Here is a 10,000-nt window from a genome sequence, read left to right as displayed (position 1 = left end):
TAATTTTTTTTTCTTCTTCTTAGGCCGTACGACCGTGTTGGTTATGTTTTGGGCATGACTGCATCTTGTAAATAAATCATGAATAGTTTTAGGAGTTTTATTTGTACATCTTATGGGAATTTATAGGAGTAAAGTGAACATAATTCATTTATCCTTTAAAATAATTACTACATGTAGCAAAACAAATAGTAGTAAAGATGATAATGCAATGAAGGAATGATACCAAACTTTATCTTTAGCTTCAACATCGGCAATAACATACCCAGTTGCCATAAATTTGTCAGCTTAATGAAATAGCCTATCATCTAATATAAAACTTAAATTCTGAGGAGGCCATGGCTTATTGCACAGTGAAAAAAAATGACACAGACTTTATGAATGGCGGAACGATACATAAATGTGGGTGGGGTATCTGTGCTAGCGTAGTAATACTACTGTAGCAGTAATGCCGCAACCGTAGTATACATGAATTAAACGTTTAGGCCAACTGCTGGGATCCTTGAGGATCATTTAGCACTTCTTACAACTACTCGAGAAATAAGTTTCTATAGCCAGAATTTTAATTTTCTGATCCAACAATGCCCATGATAGCCTTCAGAGTTATCCAGAATTATAACGAGGCTAAAGTGGGTGGAGCCTCATGAAGTCATCATTCTGACGATAATTATTGGTGAAAGTTTAAAGCAAAATACAGTACCGGCTATTTTTTTTTTTTTACAGTAAATAGATCGGTAGATAGACAATAAATAAAAATTGCTTGACATTGGATATAGCAGTTATCAAATCAAGCTTGTCTACTACGTTTTTGAAAATTACCAACTATTCCCTACACCTTGTCAGTCTGATTGTGAGCTATAAAGTAGACTGTAATTTCTTAGGAAACTTATTTTGGGAGTTAGACAAATAATCGAAGTGTTTTTGTATTTATTAACATATTTTGTTCGTTTGTTCATTATGACAATTCTCAGTGGAGAGGTTTCAGATTTCATAAAGGTGTACTGCTTTGCTTTTATTTACACTTTTGTGTCATTGTTGGCAGAGGTATAGCCTTCGTTACGTATAACCAATCATCGATCGAGAAAGAGAGAAGAAATGCCGTCATAAGTTACGTAACGAGTGCGTTCGAAACCTTTTCTCTGAGTAAGTTGGCCCGTCTTCAAAAATCGTCACTTTTACTAAATAAAGTACCAAATTTATTCAACCTACGTAATGCAGAATATAGTCAAAATTTATGTGTAGATATAATGTGCATTCTGAATAAGCGTTATATTTATGAAATTCATAGAAAAAAAGTTATTGCGAAAAAAACCGTGTTACAGAGGCCCTGAATCTCATAGTAAATTCTATAATAATCATTGGCTAAAGATCAAAAGCTTTTTTTTTTATTTGGATAACATTAAAATGTCTCGGTTTCATCAAATTTTTTCCTCAAACTGATCCTTAAAAGAAAATTCAAATGTTTGTAATTAGCTTAAAACCGATATGTATTTTTGTTTTTCAGTTAAAAAAAAAAAAAAAAAAAAAGAAGAAGAACAAGAAGTCTTAAGTTTCTCAAAGCAGCATTTAAAATGCCCCTTGCAAGAGCTGCAACTTGCTAATCAATCAATCAATCTCGAATATAAAAATCTAGCATAAGAGTTGCAAACAGGATTAAACTGAAAAAAAAAACAAAAAAACACTGTGATAAGAGATCAATCAAGTCTTAATCATATTGACATAATAAACATAAGTAACCTGGCATCTAAACATTACACTTTGATTAAAATTAATTAATGGAATTACAATTACCTCGGCCTTCACACCATCTCAGATTTTAAGATCAAAGGTTTAACAGCATCTTCAGGAAGAGAAATACAGTAACAAGGATGCAGAAGCCACTCCAGGAATATGAGTTATGAGAATATTTTTATTTTTATTTTTCATTTACAAACGCCTTCAGAATATGGATATGCTTCTGAACGTATGAATTATTATTATTATTATTATTATTATTATTATTATTATTATTATTATTATTATTATCATTATTATTATTATTATTGCTAAGCTACAAACTTAATTGGAAAAGCAGGATGTTACAAGCCCAGGGGCTCCAACAGGGAAAATAGCCCAATGAGAAAAAGAAAAAAGGATAAATAAAATATTTTAAGAACAATAACATCAAAATTAATATTTCCTAACTATAAAATCTTTCACAAAACAAGAGGAAGAGAAATAAGATAGAATAGTGTGCTCGAGTGTACCCTCAAGCAAAAGAACTCTAACCCCAGACAGAACCAGAATCATTATGCCAGCAACCCTCTGGGTAATGCTTTTTGCTATTTAGCAGGAAGAAATAAGGGAAATGATATCAATGCAGACTCAAGTTACTATAGTCCATTTCTTTTGGCCAGGCATATTTGCACCGACTCGCATCGGTGCCCTTTTAGCTCGGGAAAAGTGTCCTGATCGCTGATTGGTTGGACAAGATAATTCTAACCAATCAGCGATCAGGAAACTTTTCCGAGCTAGAAGGGCACTGTTGCGAGTCGGTGCAAATCTGCCTGGCAAAAAGAAATGGACTATAATGCAAACGCTTTATATGTGTGAAGGTAACCAGAGAAAGTGGACAGGAGATTAATAAAGACCCTCATCAATATAACAAGTCCATAAACTGCATGTAATTTGATTTTCCGTCTGCGTTGCGGTGGCCGATGTAGTAACGTCCCTGACTGGTATTCGCCCGACTGGGGTTCGAGTCTCCCTCAAACTCGTTAGTATCTTTCGTAGCAGCAACCTCACCATCCTTGTGAGCTAAGGATAGGTGGTTTGAGAGAGCCTATATGTCTATCTGCTAGGTCATCAGCCGCCAATGCCTGGCCCTCCTTGCTCCTAGCTTGAGTGGAGAGGAAGCTTGGGCGCTGATCACATGTATATATGGTCATTCTCTAGGGCATTGTCCTGCTCGATAGGGAAATGTTACTTCCCCTTTAAACCTCTTATTGGTTTAGCCAAAGTGCAAAGGGAATATATTCACCCATCTTTGTTTGTATGTAAGCAACTCGTTAGTATCTTTCGTGGCTGCAACCTCACCATCCTTGTGAACTAAGGATAGATGGTTTGAGGGAGCCTATAGGTCTATCGGCTGAGTCATCAGCAGCCAATGCCTGGCCCTCCTTGCTCCTAGCTTGAGTGGAGAGGAAGCTTGGGCGCTGATCACATGTATATATGGTCATTCTCTAGGGCATTGTCCTGCTCGATAGGGAAATGTTACTTCCCCTTTAAACCTCTTATTGGTTTAGCCAAAGTGCAAAGGGAATATATTCACCCATCTTTGTTTGTATGTAAGCAACTCGTTAGTATCTTTCGTGGCTGCAACCTCACCATCCTTGTGAACTAAGGATAGATGGTTTGAGGGAGCCTATAGGTCTATCGGCTGAGTCATCAGCAGCCAATGCCTGGCCCTCCTTGCTCCTAGCTTGAGTGGAGAGGAAGCTTGGGCGCTGATCACATGTATATATGGTCATTCTCTAGGGCATTGTCCTGCTCGATAGGGAAATGTTACTTCCCCTTTAAACCTCTTATTGGTTTAGCCAAAGTGCAAAGGGAATATATTCACCCATCTTTGTTTGTATGTAAGCAACTCGTTAGTATCTTTCGTGGCTGCAACCTCACCATCCTTGTGAACTAAGGATAGATGGTTTGAGGGAGCCTATAGGTCTATCGGCTGAGTCATCAGCAGCCAATGCCTGGCCCTCCTTGCTCCTAGCTTGGGTGGAGAGGGAGCTTGGACGCTGATCACATGTATATATGGTCAGTCTCTAGGGCATTGTCCTGATTGATAAGGAAATGTTACTTTCCCTTGCCTCTGTCATTCATGAGTGGCCTTTAAACCTGTAAACTTCTTATTGGTTTAGCCAAACGACGACGGGAATATATTCACCCATGTTTGTTTGTTTGTTAGTTTATCAAATTGTTTGTTTGTATGTGAGCAACTTTACACAAAAACTACTAAACCGATTTTGACCAAACTTCGTACTGTAATGTTGTGTATGACACTAGGATGAATCTGTAACATTTTGGATAAAGTACATCAAAGTACAAGTACGAAACAGTATTTTGAAAATAATCGCAATGTTAAGTAAATGGCAAATACTGTGTGGGGACTAGGGCGCTGATCATACGTATATATGATCAGTCATCAGCAGCCATTGCCTGGCCCTTCCTGGTCTTAGCTTAGGTGGAGAGGGGCCTTGGGCGCTGATCATATAGCCTATGCATATAGTCCGTCTCTAGGGGATTGTCCTGCTTGTTATGACAATGTCACTGTCCCTTGCCTCTGCCATTAAGTACATACGAGAGTTTAACAGTACTCCAGCATCCTAAATGAAACAGACTTCAAAAGTTATTTCTATATCTATCTAACAACAATCCTCACGACAACTATAGTCAATTTTTTTTAGCGAGGCAGATTTGCACAGACTCGCACCGGTGCCCTTTTAGCTCGGATAAATTTCCTGATCACTGATTGGTTGGACAAGATAATACAAACCAATCGGCGATCAGGAAACTTTCCCGAGCTAAAAGAGCACCACCGCCAGTCGGTGCAAATGCGCCTCATTAAAAGAAATGGACAATAGCGGTTATTTCTATTTCTATCTATCAAAAATCCTTACGACAACTATAGTCAATTTTTTTTAGCGAGGCAGATTTGCACCGACTCACACCAGTGCCCTTTTGGCTTGGAAAAATTTCCTGATCACTGATTGGTTGGAAAAGATAATACTAACCAATCAGCGATCAGGAAACTTTTCCGAGCAAAAAGGGCACCACTGCGAGTCGGTGCAAATGCGCCTCATTAAAATAAATGGACTATAGCGGTTATTTCTATTTCTATCTATCAACAATCCTCACAACTATAGTCAATTTTTTTTAGCGAGGCAGATTTGCACAGACTCGCACCGGTGCCCTTTTAGCTCGGAAAAAATTTCCTGATCACTGATTGGTTGGACAAGATAATACTAACCAATCAGCGATCAGGAAACTTTTCCGAGCTAAAAGGGCACCACTGCGAGTCGGTGCAAATGCGCCTCATTAAAATAAATGGACTATAGCGGTTATTTCTATTTCTATCTATCAACAATCCTCACAACTATAGTCAATTTTTTTTAGCGAGGCAGATTTGCACAGACTCGCACCGGTGCCCTTTTAGCTCGGAAAAAATTTCCTGATCACTGATTGGTTGGACAAGATAATACTAACCAATCAGCGATCAGGAAACTTTTCCGAGCTAAAAGGGCACCACTGCGAGTCGGTGCAAATGCGCCTCATCAAAAGAAATGGACTATAGCGGTTATTTCTATTTCTATCTATCAACAATCCCCACGACAACTATAGTCAATTTTTTTAAGCGAGGCGGATTTGGAGACTCGCACCGGTGCCCTTTTAGCTCGGAAAAATTTCCTGATCACTGATTGGTTGGAGAAGATAATACTAACCAATCAGCGATCAGGAAACTTTTCCGAGCTAAAAGGGCACCACTGCGAGTCGGTGCAAATGCGCCTCATTAAAATAAATGGACTATAGATAATATTAACAATGAGTTTCCCGTTTCATGAAGCTGGATCTTCCACGACAAGACACACTCGGATATGTCAGCAACCCAGTATATAAAACCTCCCGGGAGTCTGCGTCTTCCTCTTTTCCTTTGGCGATGATCCCGATTAGGAGAAAAAGAAATGTAATCTCTCTCTCTCTCTCTCTCTCTCTCTCTCTCTCTCTCTCTCTCTCGTAGGAAGATAATTTTCAGAATGTTGGGAGAGCTGGATCAAGCTTTTCTCTTTAGCTCCAAGAACCACCACCATTATGAGTTCAAATATAAAATATGTATTGGTTTGGATTTATGTATATGTATATGTATATATATATATATATATATATAATATATATATGTATGTATGTATGTATGTATGTATGTATGTATATATATATTATGTATGTATGTATGTATGTATATGTATATGATATATATATATATATATATATATATCGGCGCTGGGTCCTGTTAGGAATTCCACACCGCAATACCAGTGGGGGGTAAAACCTGCCTTTCCAGGTGCTTCCAGGAATTTCTTCCAGGAATTTCTTCTTCTGGAAGGAGAAGGCATTTGCGTGCAAGAAAGAAAGAAAGTAGTACGTCTGTGTTTAACTTATGGAACGAGATAAGATGAACCCGTTACAACGAATGTGAAAACACGTTAATTGACGGGAAGGTATAATTAATTCCGGGGACAATATGTAGTGGCATAGTGGTAGCGTCCTTGCCTAGTGATTGCCAGACTGGGGTTCGAGTCCCGCTCAAACGCGTTAGCTTCTTTGGTCACTGCAAGCTCACCATCCTTGTGAGCTAAAGATGGGGGGTTGAGGGAGCCTACAGGTCTACAGATCTATCTGCTGAGTAATCAGAAGCCATTGCCTGGCCCTCCTTTGTCCTAGCTTGGGTGGAGAAGAGGGCTTGTGTGCTGATCATATGTAATATGGTCAGTCTATAGGGCATAGTCCTGCTTGATAGGGCAATGTCGCTGTCCCTTGCACCTGCCACTCATGAGTGGCCAATAAACCTTTAAACAGACTACCAGAAATTTCTCACGCTCCGGATAAATTCGTAACCACTCCATGAAGATTTAAAGCCTCGCATGAAGATGGATATTGGAAGATATATATCAAATAGTGGAAGCACTGGGGATTCTTTCAATTGCCTCCTTTCCTCAAGTAATTTACGTTGACTGGGACATCTCCTATGACACCAATTCATTGAGAGAGAGAGAGAGAGAGAGAGAGAGAGAGAGAGAGAGAGATTCTTGTAATAATTCCTTTGGAAATGAATCTAAATAAACAAGACATTAAACTGTTGTTTATGACCAAGTAAAAGTCAGGGGTCTTAATTATTCAACATCATTTATGAAGTGTATATATACGAATATATATACATATAGTATATATATATATATATATATATAAATATTATATATATACATATATATATAAATATACAGAAACACATTGTGTGTATATATATTATATATATATATATATGCTTATAAGTCACTAAATAGCCATGGCCACAGGAAAAAATAAAAGAAGGCGTACCGAGCGCTTTCGTGTTATTTCCAACATTTGTACCTCGAAAATGTGTTGAAATAACACGAAAAGCGCTCGGTACGCCTTCTTTTATTTTTCCGTGGCCTTGGCTGAATATCTATATCTATATATCTATATATATATATATATATATAAATATGTATATACATATATAATATATATATAATATACATACATATATATAAAATCGTCAACCGTAACTACCACAATGCAGGGCAAAGGCCTCGGACATGTCCTTCCACTCGTGTTTATGTCTTTCTATGCCAGTCTCCACTCGCAAACTTTCTTAGTTCATCAATGCATCGTCTCCTCTTCCTTACCCTACTTCTTTTGCAATCTCAAGGGATCCATTTTGTTATTCTTAATGTCCATCTATTATCTGTCATTCTCATTATATGTCTTTTTCGTGTCCATTTCTTTTCTTTTTACATGTTATTAGAATATCCTCTGATTTACGTTTTTCTCTTTATTCTCTGAGTTGCAACTAGCTTTTATACACACACACACATACACATAAACATATATATAATATATATATATATATACATACACACACACATATATATATAATATATAATATATATAAATATATATATACTATATATATATACATATATTAATTATTTGTTAAGCTACAACCCTAGTTGGAAAAGCAGGATGCTATAAGCCCAAGGGCTCCAAACAGTGAAAATAGCCCTGTGAGGAAAGGAAAAAAAAAATAAATAGTCTCCTATATAAACTATAAAAAACTTTAAAGTGGAAGAGAAATAAGATAGAACAGTGTCTTCGAGTGTACCCTCAAGCAAGAGAACTCTAACTGTAAAGTTAGTTACCAATCCATTGGGACATCAAGGGAACTTAAGTGGCATTATGGAGGAGTGACTTTTTTCTCTCTCTGTTCTTCAGGGGTGAATGAAGTTCCCAAAGGGCAATCCATTCCGGAAACGATGCGAGCCAATGAAAGGTTAAATTGGGTCACTTCGTTATAAGACTGACAGGATTTATTCAGAAAATGACCAAATAGGATTTCGGAGATAACGAGAAAGCTCAAGTCAAGTTATAGTCCCTTAGGGAAAGTCTTTATTGCTACGATTTAAGAAAGGTCTACGGAAAAAGAATGGAGGAATTATTAAAAATTATTATTATTGAATTTATTAAAATCATTATTATCATTAAAATTATTATTATTAAATTTATCAAAATCATTAATTATCATTAAAATTATTATTATTAAATTTATTAAAATCCTTATTATAATATTATTATTATTAAATCTATCAAAATTCATAAAATTCATCAATTTCAAAACTATTATTATTAAATTTATTAAAATCAGTATCATTAAAATCATTATTATTAAATCAATCAAAATTAATAAAATTAATCAATTTCAAAATTATTATTATTAAATTTTATCAAAATCGTTATTATCATTAATATCATTATAATTAAACCTATCAAAATTAATAAAATTAAGCATTATCCAAATTATTATTAAATTTATTAAATTCATTATCATTAAAAGTTTTATCAAAACTATCAATATTAATAAAATTAATCATTATCAAAATTATTATTATCGAAATTATTAATATATCATTAAAACTCAGAATTAACACAATTACAGTCATTATCAAAATAAATTATTATCAAATCTATTAAATTATCATAATTAAAATTCTTATTATTAAATCTATCAAAATTAATAAAGACTAATCATTATCTAAATTATTATAATTAAAATTATTGATATAATATCATTAAAACTAGCAGAATTAATACAATTACAATCATTATCAAAATCCTTATCAAAATTACTAAAATCATTATCATTAAACTTATTATTAATTCTATCAAAATTAATAAAATTAATCATTAACAAAATTATCATTATTAAAATTATTAATACATTATTATTAAAACTGTCAGAATTAATACAATTACAGGCATTATCAAAATTATATAGACTATTCTTGAAGCTTAGAACAGAGAATGAGTTGGAAACAGGATCGCATTGGTCATCAACAATGTTGAATCTAAAGAATGTCCTAAAACCTGTATTCGAGACAAAAGCGATGTAATTACTGATTCCTAATACAGTTAACTTCAAAAATTCAAACTTGCAGAAATGGTTTTTATCTTGAAGGGACTGCCGTACAGTATCTTTTTATATGATATATTTTAATGTTGTTACTGTTCTTCAAATATGTTCATTATTTCTCTTGTTTATTTATTTCCTTGTTTTCTTTCCTCACTCATATATTTTTCCTTTTGGAGTACTTGAGCCTAGAATATCGTGTTTTTCAATTATAGTCAATTTTTTCAATGAGGCGTATTTGCACCGACTCGGAAAAGTTTCCTGCTATCTGATTGGTTAGAATTATCTTGTGCAACCAATCAGCGATCAAGAAACTTTTCCGAGCTAAAAGGGCACCCCTGCGAGTCGGTGCAAATCTGCCTCACTAAAAAGAATTGACTATAGTGCTGCAGCTTAGCTAATAATAATAATAATAATAATAATAATAATAATAATAATAATAATAATAATAATAATAATAATAATAATAATACACCAAAGAATGTGTATTAGGTGTCTCCACATGGAGTTTAAATCCAGTCTACAGAATTTCATGTCTGACCTAATTAAAACAGCTTAAAGCATTGCTGTTCTTTAAATTTGAAGTGTTGTTTGTTTACATGTGTATGTGTGCATTTTCAAGTGTTATCTGTACACTAGTTTGTGTGTACATATGAACGGAAAAAGCTAAACGGCCATATCAAGACTAGTGTATTTTTAAATCAAAATTGGATACAACGTAGAAAGCAAATGTTCGTATGCTATAAATGCTATTCATAAATA

Source organism: Palaemon carinicauda, chromosome 18, assembly GCF_036898095.1.
Source record: "Palaemon carinicauda isolate YSFRI2023 chromosome 18, ASM3689809v2, whole genome shotgun sequence".
Classification (NCBI taxonomy): Eukaryota; Metazoa; Arthropoda; class Malacostraca; order Decapoda; family Palaemonidae; genus Palaemon; species Palaemon carinicauda.
Note: the sequence above shows the minus strand (reverse complement) of the source record.